The following is an 11,773-nucleotide window of genomic DNA, read 5'->3' as shown; positions in this document are numbered from 1 at the left end:
CGAGACGGTTGTGCCACGCGGCCAAGTGTTCAGTTCGCTTTGCCGGGGTAATAACGTGGCGTACGAATGCTCCACTTACGGATCGTTAAGTTCAGCAATTTGCACTTTACCTGTTACGTTGGTAATCACCTGAGAGAGACGACACCATAACCTAAGCGTAACTGACTGACCTCGTAAAACAGCGACGGTAGCTTTGCGTTTGTTCTAGAAACAGGCGGCGTTACGTACACAGCTATGCAGGTCAGCGGCGTGGGCCAGTGTGTTTGACACGAGGTCCGGAGCATCTAAACAACGGCGGTATGACAGCTGCCGCCTATCACAGCCACGCCACGCCGCCACTCAGCGCTGACAAAACATTACGATCGTTCGCTTCTCCCTAACGTAATAGCGGAAAATGAATTTATGACGAGTCCAGGATAGAGTCATTAACTGACGTATTGTTTAACACGTCACAAGCATTGCAATTTATTGATACAGTGTATTTCTAAGTCCTACCATTTTCAGGTCCTGTACGAGAGGTAGCCATAAAGTTTAAATCACCATCTCCAAAAAAATCTACATCTATATACATAGCCCGGAAGCCACTACCAATCATTTCCTTTCCTTTTCCAACCACAAATAAAGCGCGGGAAATATCTGTATGCTTCCGTATGAGCGCTAATTACTCGTATCATTTCTTCGTGGTCCTTACGCGAAAGATATGTTAACAACAGTAGACTCGTTCTGCAATCAGCTTCAGATGCCTGTTCTCTAATTTTTCTCAATAGCATTCTTCGAAAACAACGTCGCCTTCCCTCCACGGATTTCCATTTGAGTTTTCGAAACACATCCCTAACATTAGCGTGTTCTTCAAACCCACCGGTAACAAATATAGCAGCCGGCCTTTGAACTGCTTCGATATCCTTCTTTGATCCGATCTGGCACGGATCCCAGACGCTCGAACAGTAACCGATAGCAGGTCACACTAGCGATCTATACGCTATCTCCTTTACAGATGAACCACACTTGCCAAAATTCTCTTGAAACATACACTTTTGAAATATGATTGAAAATACGTTAACTGACATTAGTCTGAAACAACTGTTACAATGGGAATGACATGGGAACGTATATTTTATCTCTCCGCTTATGCGCTTTGCTCTCTACTCAACTTTTCTGACTGCGAGAATGTAAATTTAGTTTAGTTGCGAGTATGTAAACTGTCAATAACTTTAAACCAAACCAAAACCACATGAGTTTATGTAACATAAAAACTGACTCTGGTGCAGCACTACAGATTTGAAATTGGCCCTGATCATAAAACAAAATTTGATCAATTCGAAAATGATGGTCCCTGTGCTTAATGAATAATATCCTTGAAATAAAAAATTTCTTACTTTATCTGCACAGTGCTAAAGATCTTGGCACTGCTCTGTTAATACTTTAAACTGTATAGTTTAAAAACAGCTATTTTGCAAGGTTCTAGCTTAACATACATTTTAATTAAATCGAAAATGACTGAGGTACTAACTTCCTGAGAAAAATAGTTAATCAAAAATGATATGGATGTGGCAACTAGTGTTGACTTGGGGTAAGTAACGGTATGGTACTAACTTTAAAACTTATGTTTTGACTCCTTGAAAATTAATAATGCTCAAAATTAACACAATAAACTGATTATACATTAACAATTAGCTTTACAAATTCATTGAATGTCAGTGCTATACATTGTCTGAATCACCACATATGAATTAGTAACAAAACAACTTTATTTACCTTAATTATTTCCAACTTCTGCTGAGATTCCTTTACAGTTAGCAAACTTAGTAGTATCTCGCAAATAAAAATATCATTAATGCCCGTAGTGAGTAAATACATATCCAGCACACATCAGATAAAACGCGTCTTTACACTTGAGGGTCCTCCATACATCTGCCGGCCGCTGTGGGCGTGCGGTTCTAGGTGCTACAGTCCGGAACGGCGGTGCTGCTACGGTCGCAGGTTCGAATCCTGCCTCGGGCATGGATGTGTGTGATGTCCTTAGGTTAGTTAGGTTTAAGTAGTTCTAACTCTAGGGGACTGATGACCTAAGATGTTAAGTCCCATAGTGCTCAGAGCCATTTGAACCTCCATACATCTCTCGAACTATAGTTACGCTAACGCATTACCCATAACACCTTGAATAAGGGGTCGCTGTTGAGCAGCGACGCTACTACACAATCGATACTGCATTTGACCATCTCTGGTTCCATATAATATTTTCTTAAAAATGGTTCAAATGGCTCTGAGGTCATTAGTCCTCCAGAACTTAGAACTAGTTAAACCTAGCTAACCTAAGGACATCACACACATCCATCCCCGAGGCAGGATTCGAACCTGCGACCGTAGCGGTCTCGCGGTTCCAGACTGCAGCCCCTAGAACCGCACGTCCACTTCGGCCGGCAATATTTTCTCACAACAATTGAATTAATTTACCCCGTGCATATTCCTTACACCCTCAATGAACTGAAGTCGACCATTCGCTTTTCCTACCACAAGCCTCCAATGCTCGTCCAATTTCATATCGCTTTGCAACGTTACGCCCAGATGTTTAAATGACTGTGTCAAACATGACGCTACTAATGCTGTATCTGAACACTAAGGCTTTGTTTCTCCTTTTCATCTGCGTTAACTTACTTTTTTTACATCTAGAGCTAGCTGCCATTCATTACACCAACTAGAAAATTGTTTCCAAGTAGTCTTATACTGTCGTACAGTCACTCAACTTCAACATTTTATTGTGCACCAGAGCAACATCAGAAAATGACGGCAGATTGTTGCCCACCGTTTCTGTAAGTTCATTTATGTTCATTCAGAATAATATCATCTCTATCACACTCCCCCGGGAGCACACTTTGTCACTTGCAGCCAAAAACAATATACTGGGTTATGTTACTTAAGAAGTCTTCGAGCGATTCACATATATGGGAACCTATTCCCCACATATATAGGTACCTATTCACATATATGGGAACCTAATAAAGTGATAAGTGTAACAATAAAGTTATGGAACTGATTTTTAGTTTTGTTGTATGTATACGTTTCCAGTCCTGGAGCACACGGAAATGCCTACAGCACAGTGCAGCAGCACGCCGATAGAGAATCGGAAAAAATGGCGCGCTTTATTGATTTAGTCCGAGGATTCAGTTTCTGCGATAGACGGGGAACAAAGCAGCAACATCCTTGCTACTTTCGTGACCGTTTACAGCAACAATGTACCATCATTTGATACAGCGGTTCTGTGGTATAGGTGCTTAGACTGTGGTGAATATTGGAATGAACGATGAAGCAGATCTGTCAAGAACAGTGAATTGCAAGAGCAGTCAAAGGCGGCCTGCCAAAGTTGAGGTTGTTAATAGAAAATGTGCACTCATGGATGAAATATGTAATTACCTTATGTGAATGTTTGATTTATCACTTTGACTCCGACAGAAAGGAGCAAAACGAACAAGGGAATTATGTGGTTCCATCACTGCAGAAAAAGACGAAGATACGTCCAACATCGACGATGCTGAATATGTTTTGGTCTCACATGGGTTATGCCGCCATAGGAACAGTGGCAGCTCGTGAGTATACATTCTGATTGTTCAAAACTTTTTAGATTCAGATAAATGTGAAAGTGTGAAGTTAATAGGATCTGCTGCATTACAGTCATACTCATCAAAGTACTTACACAACTACAGCCACTGTCAATAATAATAATAATACATATAACCACTCTGAAAGAAGAAATAATTGTTTTTGTGGAATTTGATTCTTTTGCACGTAATTAAGTACAGTTTACGTCAGTAACTAATGTTTAAGGTTTCGCTCCTCACTCTTTCGCATTTTGGTGTAAGTGGAAGTTTTCGTGCTCTTTTATTTTGTCGGACAATGTACAACATCCGTAACACATGTATTAGTTAACCAATTAACTTCTGGGTTGTAAATTAGACATTTTAACCTTGCACAAACACAACAGCTTACCCTTATTATACACTTTTTTGTTAAATACTCGATATTAGGTACGCTTACTTGACTTCATCACTTTCTCAGTCAACGGATCTGGTCAGGAAGGCTGCAGTGACTTTGTGGCTAACTTTTTCTGGCGATTTTCTTTTCTGTTACCACTTAAAACAGGTTCAACAGAGTTCGTGTTGGCACTACATTGGCATTACACACTAAGTCCGATTCCTGCACAGTAAAACATATACTGCCTTTTGTGGAAATGGTTAAATTCAAGTAGTACTGCCTACCAACGTTGTCTCCTCACCAGAATACAAATGAGGCGCTGAGAAATATAAGGGCCAAAAGCACACCGTCGTCGACCCCACATGTAAGTGAATATCAGAGAAACCAGTGAGACAGCTTTTCGTGAATGTTCATACATACAATTTGGGCCTACAACACAATACACCTGACGCACCATAACATCAACAAATGTCAAAAGCACGAATAAATACTGCAGGCTCATAGCTTTATAGTTCTCAGCGCCTCAAATCCATTACTATATGACAAAATCCAAAACTTAATATGCTATATCTAATTCAGTATCAAACAAAATAGGTTTTTATAACTGGGACACATATGGATGTCTGATCTAATTTTACTATATAGTGAGTGAATTGGCATATCTGGCGAATGTGCTACCGTCTAACGGGATTTACGCCAAGAGAACAGGGATAAAAGTCTGCTGTAGTGTGCTACCACCTGGCGGCTTTGACGTAAGCTTGTAGTTGAGTGGTAGGGGCTAGTGTGCGTGCCGTGAACCGTGCACATTGTTTATCAAATCCGTATGTATTTGATCCAAAGGCAATTAGGTCACGTTAGTTGCACATGCGAAAAAGCTCCTTCAAACTGCAGAGCTAAAGACGTGCTCAAGGCCCTGATGGCAAGTTCCACACAGTCAAGAGGTGGTAGCAATGTACCATAGCACATTGCGGTTTAACAACGATCAGAGAAAATTAACCAATAAATTCTCAAGGTATCAAAAGTGTTGTGTTGGCTGAAGAGCCAACACCGTGCTACTAGACGAGGCCGAAATGCACGCGTTTTAGCTCACGCAGGCTGGCGTGTGGAGGGAAGAACTATACTGACGTGATCTCTGGAGCATGATAAAGAATTAGAATTCAGAAAGCGGACGTAATTACTTTGATACTTAACTTTAATCCAATAATGATGAACGTCGCTCTTGACGGTACAAGATTAACAATATTATCTGCTCAGAATACATGCTAGGTCGTAGCAAATGAAGTAGCTGAAGTCTATGCTAAACTGTCGTATCTGCAAATGAGAGGGTACGTAGACAGTCAACCATCGCTAGCAAAGTCGGCTGTCCAACTGGGGCGAGTGCTAGGAAGTCTCTCTAGACCTGCCGTGTGGCGGCGCTCGGTCTGCAATCACTGATAGTGGCGACACGCGGGTCCGACGTATACTAACGGACCGCGGCCGATTTAAAGGCTACCACCTAGCAAGTGTGGTGTCTGGCGGTGACACCACAAAAAGTCAGGGTGTTCACGTGCTCTTTTGCTCTTACGCAAGAGCAGTCACTGCATAGGAGCATCCTGAAGAAAATGGTTATGGGAGGCTCAAAAGGCGAAGCTCTGTGGAAGCCTGTCCGAGGGTATTTTTTTCTTCCCACACAGCGCCTCAACTCATTTTGCACAAGACACAGCCAGACATTCTGTTGCTTTGGGCTACCCAGTTTTTCCTGACTATCTGATTCTCATGATATGACACCGTGCGACCTCTTGCACTTCCATCAGGTGAAGAAACTATCACAGGTCAGGCATTTCCAGGTGCAACGTTTGCTGAACTGCCTCAATGTCATCCATTGCTGAGAAACAGGTGTCGCCTTGAACGGTCAATACGTAGAGGAGGACAAACAGCGTCACGAATTTTCATGGTCGCAGCTGCAATATTTCAAGGCGATAATTTAAAATTCAAGAGTATCGCTCGGTGTAGCAACCCAGTAAGGGAACACTAAAACGAAGAAGTTCTTTTTGTCCTCTTCATTTTTCCTATTACTTGGCTTCTAAAACACACAGTTAGCTTACTCGTTTAGATATAACCAGTAAACCCCTGGTTCTTTAAAGAATCTAAGAATATAACAGCTTCAAGCGTCTGATTATTTTACACGTGAGTTAATGTGTTTTTATATTTGAAGGTAAGTCTGTCAACGGTGAAAATTTTAAAAAGTTCGAAACTACGCTTAAAGTTTGTTGGATGTCTCTTAGTTTTCCTTATGACACCCAAGTTGAATACAGTTTGGGTGAAGGTTCCTGGCAGGTTAAAAATGTGTGCCGGACCGAGACTCGAACTCGGGATCTTTGTCTTTCGTGGGCAAGTGCTCTGCCAACTTCTTTTTTATATAATTTTGTTCGGTACTGGTCGTTCTGTTTGTTATGGGCGGACCTCCAATGACGATTGTTCAAATTCATCAGTGACCCATAAACTCAGTTCTTTTATGACAGAGACCGGCGAACCCTCTAACCGAACACGCTCAGCTACCGTGCCGGCGCCAACTGAGCAACCCACGCACGACCCACGGCCCGTCCTCACAGTTTTACTTTCGCCAGTACCTTGTCTTCTACCTTCCAATCTTCACACACCCTCTCCACTTTGGATAACTGTGGCCCCATTTTAAGCAAAAGCAAGTTTGTTTCCAGAACGAGATTTTCACTCTGCAGCGGAGTGCGCGCTGATGTGAAACGTCCTGGTAGATTAAAACTGTGTGCCCGAGTTCGAGTCTCGGTCCGGCACACAGTTTTAATCTGCCAGGAAGTTTCAAAAGCAAGTTTCTGTGATCTGATTTGCTTATGTTCTACACGACGCGTTCAATAAGTTCAAATGGCTCTAAGCACTATGGGACTTAACTTCTGAGATCTTCTAGAACTACTTAAACCTAACCTAAGAACATCACGCACTCCCATGCCCGAGGCAGTATTCGAACCAGCGACCGTAGCGGTAGTGCGGTTCCTGACTGAAGCGCCTAGAACCGCTCGGTCACAGCGGCCGGCGTTCAATAAGTAATGCAATACTTTTTTCCCTGTAAACAGGTTGGTTTTGTTCAGGATTCCAATACACCATGTTGTTCACCATTCTTTTAGCTACAGAATCACATTTTTCAACATAATCTCCATTCCGTGTGACAGCCTTACGCCATCTTACTGGGAAGGCCTGTATGCCCGGATGGTACCGATTTACTGGTCGACGTAGGAAGCAGCGTCTTGCTGCATCAGTAACCTCCACATCATTCAGTTTCTGTTTCCCGCGGGGCAGAGAGAACACGTCGGAAGGTACGAAATCCGGGCTGCAGGGTGAATGAGAAACCATAGTCCATTGTAATTTTGTGAGCTCCTCCCAGGCTGAGCCGTGCGGGACTCATGTTCGTGCTATCTATTATTTAACATCTTGTTTTTACCGTACTGAAACGTCCCCTTTGAAAAATTATACAAGACTGTGCTTAAACTGACACACAATATTTTTTTTAGCGAAACGCAATCTGACTTTGTGTAATCCCTACAAGAGAATGGCCCTAACTAACATTAACCTATGCGTTTCACAAATCACTTACTTCGCAAAAATCATCGTTACTCGAACTACTGCAATACAGCGAGTGCCACTACTGCCAGCTAAATAAAAGATTCAAACTACGGAAGGCACTAACTACTGATAGGCATAGTTAGCGAATGAAAGATTTTAATACAGAACAAACAATGTATTTACCTTAAGAGTCATAATATATATATCAGTTCATGACATCCAGTCTTACAAATTTCAAAACTCCGCCATCCCTCTCCCCACATCCACCACTGCTGGTGGCTCACCTCCAACTGCGCCACGCTACGCGCTGTTAGCATCCAGCTGCCCCGCCCAACACTACAATGGCAGATAACAATGCAAACCAGCCACAGACTGCACATGGCACAGCCAGTGATTTTCATACAGAGCGCTACGTGGCGGCGGCGTTACCAATAAAAAAACCTAAACAGCCTACTTACATAGCCCCCATGCTCCCCACAAAAAAATTTACAAATTGTTTTCGGCAGTGGCCAATACAGATTTGAAAAATTTTTTCATAATTACGATAACAAAGAAATGAAATGCACACACTTAGCGATACAATGTTGGTCAAAAGCTAAAATTTTCTCACAGTCCATAAAGACAGATCATTCATCAAAGTAAAATTGCAGTGTGTTTCTCAAAGTCTGAGCAGTAAAAGTAAATGCACACGGAAGTAGTGGATTTCCATGCAGTCTTAAAGAAGTAGTGTTGTCCTTCCAACAGACAGACAGTGTTGACTCTTGACATGCACACAGGTAATGGGCCACAACAAAGCAAACCCACAGCAGAGTCAGTCAAAGTTTTGAAGAATATTGGTAGGTAGGTCAACACAGAGTAGACCCATTGTAGTCCTGGTAGAGATTACGGTATTGCTGGGCCACCAGAGTTGCAGACCCACTGCAATCCTTGCAGAAATAATGGTATTGGTGAGCCATCAAAGATGTAGACCCACTTCAGTCCTTGTAGAGATAGCCAGCAGCTATCTGTTGCTACTGTGCAGATGCACAATCACCATCGAAGAATCTTGCAGAGAATATAGCAAGTCCATCAACCACCACTTTTGCACGCACAAAGTTTTTGGAATTGTCCTTAGAACCAGCAATGCTGTTAACCAGTCCCTTGCTGAATTATCAACACACGTGCAAACACTATCAGTCCCTACTTCTCACATATTTTCCATATACTATGACCAACAGAAATGTGTGCACTGAAATGTAACTTACAAGAACATAACAATACAGATAATATTTGTAGTAATACAGGGTTTACAAAAGAATCGAAATAACAAATACGCCAGTGTTACAAAAATTATGACATAAGTTCATACATAAAAGATCAGAATAACTTTTGAATCATCGACTTCACATATGAGCATTAAAACAGAACAGATAAATAATGTCTAAACATGTTTACTAAGTAAATAACATATTATCAGAAAAATTCTACTACGTAACTCTCATCAGATAAACACATAAAGACAGGAAGAACACAAATACCCAAGGGTACACAAACATATAGTGGGATAACACAAGAGGAAAGGGCAGGATTTGTTTTCAGTGTAACATTTGGTACTGCAGTCCAACCCAATACTTCATTCCATAGATCGTCCCTCTTATTTCAACATTTGCTCCAGCCAAAAAAAAAATCCTATCCAAGCATGCTTTCTGTATTCTGTTCACATCCTCTTTCAAAAATAGTTTTTCTTCACTGTACACTACTTTTTTGGCCAAACCATTTTCTTATAGGTTCTCAATGCATTTCTTCCAATTCATCACAACTCGTTCTCTTTTATAGTCTACCCCCTCTTAACCTAACTTAAATCTACTGAGCTCAGATGCTAAACTAAGGGACGAGGCAATGCAGCAGCACAAAACAATTAACACAAACAGCAATGATAAAAAAATGGAAATTGGCAAAAAAGGGCAACAATATTACAACTAATATAAGGCAATGCGCAGCAAACAAGAAAAATAAATCCGTAGTGAAACTGGCTTAACAAAGTAATACAAAGTCAAATTCAGTAATATTATGCCTGGCACAGAGCAGCAGCAAATGCTATAACTTATACCTAAACATGACAAAGCTCAAGCAGAAAAAATGTTACGCTAAAGACAACAATGCAGATAAGGACAATGTCTATTACCATCTTAATGTCTATGTAATTAAAGTGGTGTACCACAAAAACTTATTGGTAAAAAAATATTACCATGTACTTGAAAAGAAAATTCTGTATGCAATTCTTGTGAAGGGAAATGTCTTTTTGTGCTCCCTCGTTTTTTTTTTTTTTAAGTAGGTTATAAAGTTATTATGTGCTGGATCTGTAGGCATAAAATATTTATATTAGTACATCTATAAAATCTTATTTTAACCAATGCTGCAGTGCAGCTAGAAACAACTTTTTCACAAACCAGAGTCCCTAACCACTACTCATTATTCCTTTCCTTATTCGTCGACACTTCTTCAATATTTCATCATAACAGATACATAGCATAATAAAATAACTCATATAGCCTCAGCTTATTGATCATAAACATACTGCAACAGCATAATACACATAGTCATCGTAATAATATCATAATATATCAGTCAATTCTCAAAATCGTCGTAGCTCCCTCCAATAATTTCAAAACCTAAAAAAAATTCTCTGCTCATGTCAAAAGTGTCATCTGCCTCAAATGTACTTTAAAAATCATGATCCCATACCAAAAATGTCATTCAAAGCTCTCATAGTATCACAATGGTTCTGAAAAAATATGAGCAGTTCACAAAGTACAGACAAAATACTATTTCATAAGTGTGAAGTTATCCAGCTTTGTAATTGCTTAAACATGTGTCACTGACGTAGTAAAAAGATGTTTGTTTCTCTGTCAAATAATCAGATAGCTGTGTAATTCTGTGTTAGAGAAATATGGTACCGATGTGTAAAGTTGTGTAAGCAAATACCATATTAGCTAGGGCTCCTTGTGCTTGCCATACACATGATACACAAAGTAAGCGTTAACCCCCCTGAGGATTAATGTAATTACATCCTCAGGAGTTACATATTACAGCAATGGAATGAAATGTATCACGGAAAAGCTTTGTATCATTCTACTTCAGATATCTTTAAAAATAAATGTTTTAAGTACAAAATTAATCATTCAAATACATGTACTGTAGCGCTAAACTGTGTGTCTTGTTGTAAGATAATCTCTGTGGAAGTGTCGTAGTTATCGTCCTCCGAAAGCTAAGTTCTGCAGAAGTCAATGTACTTACCTCATGATACACAAAAGTGAAAAGCTTTGCGTATAGATATCGTAGTTACTACGCTTATTGCCGTGATAAAGTAAGTACTGTACTGTAACGTATTGTTGTGCTACAATAAAGGCTGTCTCACTGTAGCTATACCACAAAAGTTACTACTAAAACATGTTTTACTTTCCAGAATAATACATAAAAACTGTGCAGATATAAAACAGATACACCGCAAAAGCAACAATGTAAATCGTGTCACACATTAGTAGCGTCGTCATATAATCGTGTAGCTATCAGAGAAACCAAATGCTAAGTCATCTTTAATCTCACCGAATGTACTTCAAATAAAGAATGTATTTTCAAGTAAACCAAAATGTTGCATTAAAATCTCATTGGCAGTACTGGTAAATGTTGTAAGTATGTAAGCCTTATAGTCGTTACGTAATCGTGCCACTAACAAGCAAGAAGGTACACACACCATAACACTGCGTCGTCAGTTCACTATAACAATGCATTTGTAATACTTGTCTAAATAAGTTGCCCAGTTTCTTGACTGGATAGTTAACTTTAAAACATTGTTGCATGTTAAGTCTCTCAGTGTGACAAATTGTACTAGTAGCGTGAAGTGAAAATTTTTATAGCAAAGACTAAGTTAAAAAGCAGATTATCTTTCAATAAACGGTTTTACATGTGAAATGTGGTGTAAACCTTTACTCTTCCTCAGTATGCAGAATTTCAACCTCAACGCAATTATCATGGTGTATACATCGGTTAAGAATACTGGAGTTTTTCTCAAGGTTATTTTTCTCTGAGCCAGCCGGCGCACGCGGCTGCCTGTGGTGCGAGTCATCGTCTGTTTCTTCGTTGGCGCGCGCCGTTATTGGGATTAGGAGACCTAACTTCTACAAATTCACCTTGCCGAGAAGGCCCTGCTCTGTTTGAATCCCGCCAGTTCTGATGCAATTCAGGTCTGTCG

The sequence above is a fragment of the Schistocerca gregaria genome, chromosome 3 (assembly GCF_023897955.1).
Source record: "Schistocerca gregaria isolate iqSchGreg1 chromosome 3, iqSchGreg1.2, whole genome shotgun sequence".
In the NCBI taxonomy this organism is placed as follows: domain Eukaryota; kingdom Metazoa; phylum Arthropoda; class Insecta; order Orthoptera; family Acrididae; genus Schistocerca; species Schistocerca gregaria.
The sequence above is the reverse complement of the archived record's forward strand: the minus strand, read 5'-3'. Positions refer to the sequence as shown.